The sequence below is a fragment of the Microtus pennsylvanicus genome, chromosome 16 (assembly GCF_037038515.1).
Source record: "Microtus pennsylvanicus isolate mMicPen1 chromosome 16, mMicPen1.hap1, whole genome shotgun sequence".
Classification (NCBI taxonomy): Eukaryota; Metazoa; Chordata; class Mammalia; order Rodentia; family Cricetidae; genus Microtus; species Microtus pennsylvanicus.
This window is the reverse complement of record NC_134594.1, coordinates 17,603,093-17,613,350: the sequence shown is the minus strand read 5'-3', so window position 1 is coordinate 17,613,350 and position 10,258 is coordinate 17,603,093.

Genomic DNA, 10,258 nt, shown 5'->3' with positions numbered 1-10,258 from the left:
TAAAAACTTTTCTTAATAAAAGCTGGCTTTGGAGTCACAGAAGCGTTAGAATGAAAATTACTATTCTCTCCTTTCTGGTTCCTTCTTGTATGATAAATTATAGTTAGGTTTGCTGCACTGGGCCATTTCCATATTTTAAAGATGTTTTCTGATAGCCATTGTTATATAAAAAATCAGCTTATTAAACTGCCTCTTAACTATTCCTTCTCCCTCGTTCTCTCCCTTCATGTCTCTTTCCCTCCCTCCCTCCCTCCCTTACTATCTCCCTTCATCCTTTTGTCTTTCACCCTTCCTTTTTTCTCTATCTTATTCTCTTCATCATGTATTTGGATGTGTAGCATCCACCACGAGTCAGTGACGTACAGCGATAGTGATGCTCACCAGTGCCAAGGAGCCATTCTGCTATTGTATAGTTTGTGTCTGCAGAAATAAGGTTTGCTTTTTAAAGAAAGAGAGGCTGGTTCCCATGGTAGACTGTTGACTCTGGTAAGCTGCTTTCCCACATTTAGCTCCATGCTCCACTAAAATACGACGTCACGGGAAAGGTTCCATGGAGCTTGGTCCACACTACAGTGCCTCTGAACTGTTGGGAGGAGTTCCTTTGGCTCTTGGTTGATGCCCTGAGAACAGTGAGAAAATGTAGAGTAGAGAGCACGTCAAATGTTTGCTGTTTCTGGCAAACTTACCGATTTGGATGTAATTATCAGTCCTTGCCACCGGAATTCAATCTCTGGAACATAGATGATAGAATTGACCTATCTCAAGTTGTCCTCTGCTTTTCATATGCACACCATGGCACGAGCTTTATTCCCCAACATACATGTGTACGCGTGTGCGTATGCGTGCACACACAAATAAATAAATAAATGTAAAAAGATGATAGATTTTTTAAGGTATTAGTTATTAGTGCATTGAGAGAGACAGACATTGTAGCTGTGTGGTAGCAGCCATGGTTTCTTCATTTCTTTGCACACCCAGCTCCTTCAAAACAGCGCCTAGAAGCTGATGAGCAATGAAGAGGGTAACATAGCATCATGTTGTTCTTTTCTTCTTCAAGAAGAGGAGAAGGGAAATGCAGACTTTTTAAGCATCTCAGAAAACAATCTGGCTACCCAGAAGCTCTGTGCCATGGGCTACTCTGGCTCCCAGACACTTAATACCCATCTACTTCCTTGAACACTACATGTAAGCCTTTTTTTCTGAAGGAAGGATATACCCTCAGACTGGAATCCTCAGAGCTCCAATTGTCGACAGATTCAGACGTTAACAGGTTGAGAGTCAAAATTACAGATGAGTGTTTGCCTATTCTTCCTCTCTTAAAACCTATATTCTCCCCTGAAAAGAAACCAGGAAGACTCTTGAGATTATAAAATATGTGGTCTTAAAAACTTCATACATTTCCAAAAGCTTTTTTAAAAAACCCAAGATGTTCCTAAACCACTGGAGGATCTAGTTCCATTTATATGCTCGTTTTTAACAAAACCATTTGAAGCTTGTCCTCTCTAGAAATTTACTTCTGAATCACAGGCCAAGCTCATGCCATCAGGGGCTCACTGCTGTGTGAAGCCAACAAGTGTATTTCAAAGCTCAAAATACGCATTAGAGAAATAGTATTAATAATTACTAATATTTGGCCCTATCAGGGCCAAAGATAGCACTATAGATAGCACATTTGAATATCTGCTCCTACAACTGATGTCAATATACTCACCAGTGATTATTCACTTCAAAATGGCTCTGCCATCAATATCCGTCTGCTTAGTTACTGGAACTGTCAATACACTCTTTACCTCACACATTCTTAAGTGACGGGTTTTACGTTTCCAGCTTGTTTGTTAATTTTATTAAGTTCCTTCTTAGATCCAATTCCTATGTCTTCAAAAGAATATTAGCCCAGACTTTGTGACAAAGAGGCAATAAGTAGCTTAACATGGTCATCAGCAAGTCAATCTATATTGTCCAAAGAAAATAGAGGGATAGGAAAATATCAAGCTGTGTTTTCCACTAGACTCGATTTATATCTGACCCGTTTCCACTGAGAATTTCAAACTTAGCTAATATTTTCTTTCCATGTACAAAGAACAGACCTATCACTTAACAGATGTTTATGAAGACCTACTCTGTACCTTCTCCTGCATATTAGAGACAAGAAAATAAATAAGAATTTAGGCATTCAACAAGACATATAGCACAGTACCATCCGGTAGGACGTGGTGGGTGTTCATGCCCAAGTACATATTTCTATATTCTTAGATATCTAATAACACTTCAAACAACATAATGAAAACTGAACCATCAAACCTGCATTTTCTGTTTCTAATTCCCCCAGTTCTTCAATCCTCCATATCTATTGTTAACTACACAGAAAAGCTAACTAGTCTCACGCCACTGCCTTTCCCTACTCTAAGCCATCACTATCTCCCACCTCAGTTATCACAATTTATCTACCTCTGCCAGTTTGATCTGTTTCAATCTATTCCCCCCACACAGATAGATTTCATCAAATGCAAAGTAAAACATTAAGTAATCTATTTCTTGCTTTCTTAGAATAAGATTCCTAATTTCCCTACCTGTGCTAAAAAGAATTTGAGTGACTGGCTCTTGACCATCTTCCCAGCCTTATCCCTATTTCATTCTCCTCTACCTAAATGGAGCCTCCTCCAGTCCATCAGTATTCCTACCACTCTAGATCTTTGGCAAGAGGTGTTTCTTCTATGTGGAGTACGCATCTTAGTTTTTGGTCTAAATATAGTAAAGCTCATCTGGGAAATATTTCCAAATATCCCAAAGTAAGTCAGAATCTTCTCTTACAAGTCTAGCTAGTCCCTGCTATGCCCCCCATTATAACACTGACAGACTCTTCTGAAATTCCCCCTAAATATAATCACTTACCAGGAAACTATGCTCTCTATTAACACAAAGAGTAACCATTTATTTTTCCCATAATACTGCCAGTGCACACTACACAAGACACAAATTACATATTCTGTAGGTATCTCTTGAGTGTTTACATCAATAGAAGAATGTAAGAGTTTGAAGGGAAGGTATGAACTTAGTTAGGTTGCTACAAAAGTCTATAGCAATGGATATGGAAAGTTTTGACCAAGATGGGACTGTCAAACAATGGACGAGGAATGAAAAGAACACACTGAAAGACACATACACGGTAAATTTACTAACTGATTATTCGAGTAAAGTGCATAGGTATAGTAAAGAATGATTCCCAGTTGTAAATCAAGTTATGCCAATAAAAGAGGACCTCACTGGCAAAAAAAAAAAATAGCCCATCAAGCAGTGTGTAGGTAAAACTGCAATAAGCCTGTAGAAAAATAATGATATTAGTTGCATACATTTAGTTTGAGTGTAAAATGGGAGAACCTTCCATCTGGAAGTGAACCTCTAACTAAAAGTAGTTGCAAAGCTAGAAGCAGTGGTTGGAGGGGCAGGAATGGGTAAGCTTGGAAGTAAGCACTTGGAAGGAAAGGAAAGCGCAGTGCAGGTGGTGCCTACCCGTAAAGCACCGGCTTTAAAGATCAGGCTGAAGAACAAAACCCTTAGTATTTCTACTCAAAATGGCAAATTGAATATATATCTACATTCTGCCCCTTTATAAATCATGCTATGATAAAAATCACAAGTATTTTTATTTGAAGGATGTTGTTGTAGGCTGCTTGTTTGTTTCCTGGCCACCCAGACTCCCGAAATAATCACACAGAAACCATATGATTTTCAATACTGTTTGGCCAATAGCTTAAGCATATTTCTGGCTAACTCATATCTTAAATTAGCCCATCTCCCTTAATCTGTGTATTGTCATGAGGCTTACTGGGTGAAATCCTGGCATCTGTGTCTGGCGGGGCTACATGGCTTCTCACTGACTCCGCCTTCTTTCTCCCAGCATTCAGCATAGTTTTCCCCACTTAGTTCTATTCTGCCCTGTGCAGGCCCAAGACAGTCCTTTATTAACCCATAACATTCACAGAATACAGAGGGGAATCTCACATCAGAAGGAGACTCAGAATAGACAATACAATAGCAAGATAAGAGAAGAAAGTAGCACATATTTGGGAAGGTAGAAAGTGTCTGAACAAACATAACTTGCTGAGGGAGAGGACAACCCTACTTCAATATCTTATCCAATACTGAAGATAACAAAGAACCACACCAACATACGTGCCGTAGTTCCAAGTGGCTCAGGAAGAACTGAAGACGTCCTGCACTTGGGCTTGGATAAAGCTCCACCCACTTTCATTTAAATTTGACTGCCCATCTAAGTTTTAGTGCACAACGAAGTGTTATGAAGCTACAAAGAAAGAGTCTATCATTAACTATAAAAAAATTACAGCACTTGGGTAAGACTTGAAGCAGGCGGATTTTTTGCTATTTTTATTTATTTTTCTTTTTATTTTAAGATACATTTCATACAGTATATTTTGATGATATTTCCCCTCCCCAGATCTCTCCCCGTCTTTCTAACAAAAAAAAAGGATAATCAAAACAACAGCAAAAAATTCCAATAAGACAAAATACACACACACACACACACACACACACACCACAAATGGAGTTGTGTCGTTGGCCAGTTACTCCTGCCTGGACATGGTGCCTGCCCCAAAGTGTATTTAATACACCCAATGACACTCCATTAGAGAAAAATAATTTTCTATTTGCCAGCAAGTATTAATTGCAAATAACTTCTTAGTTATGAGTGGGACTCTGTGTCCACTTCCCCCTCTCAGCGATGGAACCGTCTTGAACCTGTGTAGTTTGCACATGCTGCCACAGTGTCTGTCACTGCATATGTGTATCGGTCTCATTGTATCTGGAAGGCACTGTCCTTGGGGTCATCTGGTTCCTAGACTATTTCACTCTCACTTCCATGTGAGTCACTGAACCTTAAGGAAAGCGGTTTTCACATTTAGGACGGCATGCTCTGACGGCTTCCGTTCTGTACATTACCCAGCTGTGCGTCTCTGCGTGGTCCACGTCTACTGCAGGAAGACGTTCCTCTGATGAGGACTGGGTGAGACACTGATCTACCCCATCTACTGCAGGAAGACGTTCCTCTGATGGGGACTGGGTGAGACACTGATCTACGAGTACAGTAATATGTCACTAGGAGTCATTTAATTGCTATGTTACTTTAGTAGAATAATGTATTAGGTTTTCCCTGAGACTCATGATCAATCTAGTCTCAGGTTCTTGGCCACTTTCAGGCATGGGTTCTAGCTCGTGGAGTGGGCCTTAACCTAATCAGTAAGTGGTTTGTTACTGCCAGAACGCTTTGCCACTGCCGCACCAGTCTGTCTTGTGAGAAGATCCGTATTGTAGGTTTTGGGGTTATAGCTTGGTGAAATTGATGATTGCCTTTCTCTTTTTGTAGCATGAAGAGTATCTTCCAGCACCAAGAACGCTAGTCAGTGCAGGGGAAGTTCTAGCTGGGCACCAGCTTGACTTCTCCACATTCAACGAGATAAGTAAGTGATGTCTTCAGCAATGTGGCCTTACTATCAAGTTATAGAGAGTAATAAATGTATAGGGAGGCAGTGCAGATGGGAGCAAGCTGAGATGTCCCCAAAAACTAGTTCATTGGTTAAGAGCATTGGGTGCTCTTCCAATGGATCCAGGTTCAATTCTTAGCACCCACATGTTGACTCCTAACCATCTGCCACTCAAGATCCAGGGAATCTGACACCCTCTTTTGCCCTCCTTGGGCACCAGACATACACATGATACACCAACATACATGCAGGAAAAACACCCATACACAAAAAATAAAATAATTAAATCTTTTGAAAATTATTTATGGGGTGATATTAATATACACAATTTGTGGAGTGATATTAATAATGATCATGTGAGCAACCATAGAGGGGTTGAAATTTATTTTTAAGAAGGTTCAGTGAAGAACAAAAATAAACCAAATAAATGACATGTTTCTTTGCGATAAAAGGAAAAACAATACAGAAAAAGTAACATGTAGCTTTCTATCTTGGCTTTTTGAGCCTACCCAGCTATCACTGTGAAATCTCTGGATATTCATTTGTTCAATTTCAAAATATAACTCCATTGAGAAGGTGTCAGTAATACATATGTATATGTAATGAATACATATACTATGAATGCATATATATGAATGTGTGTATGTACATAAATAAATACATGGCAGAGAGGTGCAGAAAGAAGCACTATAGCTTTATCCTGTAGTGGGACATTAAGAGATGGCAACTGAAACAGAACAACCAAATTCAGCACTGTGAACGTTTTATTAGGAGCATCAATTTAATAGCTAAATAATCAGGTGGGAGTTCACTCCTTGAGCAGAAGAAAACGGGAAGAGTGTCTGCAGACTGATGTTTCCTCAGTGGTCTTAAAAGAGTATTTCAGTTATTTAAATAAAGTGCATGTACAATTGTCACTTAAATAAAGTCTTCAAAAATTTTCAAAAAAAAAAAAAGATGGGAATGAGGCAAAAAGTACCAAGAGATGATTGGAGTCAAGAGGTAAACCAGAGCTAATGGCGGGATTGAGTGACAGATTGGTGCTGATAATGGCCTGGGGGGAATACCTCAAGATTTTCAAATTAAGTTTTCAATGCTATGCCCTCGTATTTGAAAGCTACCATTTTTTAGAGCAAGACAACCTTTCTTTTCTAAACTCCCTCTTTTAATGTAAAGTGTTTTAAATAATTTGTGAAATGCTCTGTCAGTATTTTGTGCTTGCTGGAAAAGGAGATCTCTTTCTGGCTTGCTGTTATACTCAGTCTCAACACATTCAGCAGAGAATGTATTACTTATTAAAGAAGACGGCTTTCCCTGAGAGTTCTCAGGAATTACAAACAATTACAGAAAAGAGAAGCGTTTCCATTACCAAAGGGACAGTCGTGATGGAATCTGCTATTGAATATGCCAGCAAGATCACAGAGTTTAGGGAGCAAGCAGTGTTATAACCTTCATTCTGGCTGATAGGAGATGATGCAGTATTCCATTATCCACGATGACAAATGATTTATTGGGATACTTTCTTTCTTCCAAACTGTTTTAAACCATTGTTTTTTTATCCCCCAATTGCACTGATTTTTCATCTTAGTGTATGGGACCATAAGCATTTGAGAAAAAAAAAATCAGCTATGAGATACTGTCACTTTGTTCAGTCTGCATCCCAGATTCACAAATCGCAGTTTCGGTGCTGCATGCCAGAACAGCTTTTACTTAGGCATATTTTAAAATGGTCTGAGTCTAAAAGTAACCAGAGGCTAAGGAAACTCATTTCAGCGATAATACTTCCTCCAAAGTCTGCTTTCTAAGATATTGTTTTAGGAGAGACGACTGTGAGGGAGTGTGATATTTTTTGCCAAAAGAGAAAATCATCTTAAAATAGGATTCCCCAGAAGTGAGAGACGGAAGGAACTGATTAAAGGCTGGGAACGGAACAGTGATGATTGCACGTGGGGCCGTTTCGCAGGCCTGAAGTCCAGTGTGCATTGCCCTGCCCTCCAGAGAGGTCAGACGGATCAGAAAACCATCAGACAGATTTTCTAAGGTCCAAAATAAGAAAAATAAAATCTCCTTCTGTCAGGCATGTTGCTAGACACCATTAATATCAAAACTTGGGAAGTAGAGGCAAGTGAATCTCTGTGACTGGATGCCAGGCTGAATTCCAGACCAGCCGAGGCTACATAGAATGACCTTGTGTCAGAGACAGACAGACAGACAGACATTCCTGAGATTCCAGTGGTAGGGTTCACACTTTTTATCACTGTTACAGTGGCAAAGAGTCATTAAGTTTTCAGGTGTGGGCTGCTGAGCGGAAGCAGAATGCCAAGTCCAATGGTGCTGTGAGCACCAGGATCTTTTTGACAAATTGGGCAGATGTCATAGTTAATGACGCATCATCTGTGCTCTGTGGCTGTATGAAAACAGAGCCGTGAAACAATAAAGACCCACGCTGGTGCGTTCTCCATTGTCAGTCATCTTTTGCAATTTGTCACTTGTTGAAATTTAAAGTTGTATGCGCATGAAATGAGGAAAACTGAAATGAAAATGTATTGTTAAAGGTAACAAGTACTGCAGTTTCAGTTGCCTTTTATGTCAAATTTTATAATCTAGCAAAAGGGAAGCCTAACATATTGACAACAAAACTCTAGGGAACAAAAGCATTAGCTTCTGAGCTATTGATGCAAGTGGACAGGAGTAAATTATTTGGTCACTGTGAACTGGGCTTTATCGATGTCAAAAGCATTCTAAGAAACTAGGGAACTCTAAATCTAAACTCTAACTTCGAAAACTTTTGCTTTTCTATTTGCAATGGTCACAATCGCCATGTCATATTAATCTTAGATTTTCTCTGCCGCCCATTTTCAAGTTGTCATGTTTAAAGGGGATGGGAGTAAAGTTAACCAAAAGTAAGGATTATAAAGAATCCTTTGGAAATATATGTATTAGCTAATTTAAAATACATAACTTTATAAGCAATTTGAACACTGGGACTCTGGTTGAGTGAAGAATGCTTCCTCCAGAAGCACAGAAAACAATCCCAAGGCCACACATGGGTTTTCTCTATAAATCCCTAAATAACAGAGCTTTTTTCTTTGTTGGCCAATTTAACTAGATAGTAAGATCTTAATACTGAAGATACAACACATTCCGGTTAAAGGACATAGAGAAATCAAGTTGAAACTGCCTGAAAACATCCTTCCGAACTCTCATAGTGTTTGAAGTTGCTACATTGCCATCCGTACAGCTTGAATGCTACAATACTGTCTTGCCAGGAAAAAGATACACACAGATATGAAGCTGCCCAAGCACAAATAAAAGACAGTCAAAATAAACAATTTTTGTGTTTGGTATTAATGTGTTGTGGAGATCCTGCACCTTTGGCTCCGCAGCTCACGTCCCTTCACATGCTCCAACAGATCCTAGGGGCAGGTCAAATCAGAACCCTGGGTCTTGGCCTGGGCAGCTATAGGGTTGTTCTGCCAGATGAGAAATGAGGACAGCCGGACTGTGCTCATGATTTCAGGGGTGGCTCACCAGCACCTCCGCTAATGGGCTTGATCTGTTGTGCTGCCTTGGCGGGGCGCAGGGCCTGCTCTCTCAAGTGCTGCAGCTGATAACTGTAATGGATAGCTCTCCCACTCTATGACCAGAGGGTCAGCTCTCCTACCTCCCCAGGCATTGGTGAACAAGTGGAGGGCTTCTTTTCTCAGTCCACACTGCCACAAGTAGATGAGAAATGGCGCAGCTCTCCCATGTTCACATCTTGGAGCCCGGCACACCCATACCTTCACTAACAGAGTTGGCTCTGTTGTGCCACCCTGTTGAGGTGCAGGGCCTGCTCTCCCGAGGCTCTCCCATGCCAGGGCAGCACAATGGGGCAACCCTGTTAGTGCAGGTGTGGGTGAACCAGCCCCGAAACTGTGAGCATGGGAGAGTTGCCCCCATTTCTCATCTCTCTTGCGGTGGTATGGGTTGGGGAAAGAAGCCCTCTTTCTACCCATCAATGCCTGGGGCAGATGGGAGAGTTGGACTTGGGGTCCTAAGAAAGAGAGCGCTGTTCCTGACTCCCACCAGCTGGAACACTCAGGAACATTGTCTTTTCTTTGAGAGCTTATATTTGAAATGATGACACCACCTGTGTTTATTTAAAACTCCCATCGTGAATTGCATATTTTATTTTGGAATTCAGTGTATATTTATTGACTTGTTAAATTCTAAAAGTGCTTCATGAGGCATAAGATTACAAACAATGTTTCTATATTCAAGACTAAAGCAGCAGTTTAAAACCTCCATGAAGCAATAACAGTACGGGATATAGTAAGAATGTCGAAAGTTGTTTATAAAGACATGAGAGTCATACCTGTGGTGAAAGGAAACTATTTCATAAAGAGAACAGTCATTTAAAGAAGGCTTATGGTACTATATGGCTTTGCATGTTAGACTTGAGGAACCACAAATATGACTTTATGGACAGGATGTAGTAGAAGATCAGACATAGAAAAACAAATTTTGCATTGAAAATATTTTTTACTACATTTCATTTATTTATCATTTATTATTTATTTTTGTATGTGTGGGAGCCCATATATGATAGCACATGTATGGATGCCAGAGAACAACCTGTAGGAATTGGTTCTCTCCTTCCACCATGTCTGTAGTGGGAGGCCCAGAGCTCCTCCAAAAAAAAAAAATGTGTATCTAAACTTCGTTATTTAGTGTGTAGAATTCCTTTCCAAGCCCTCTCAGGTTTTATGTAGATT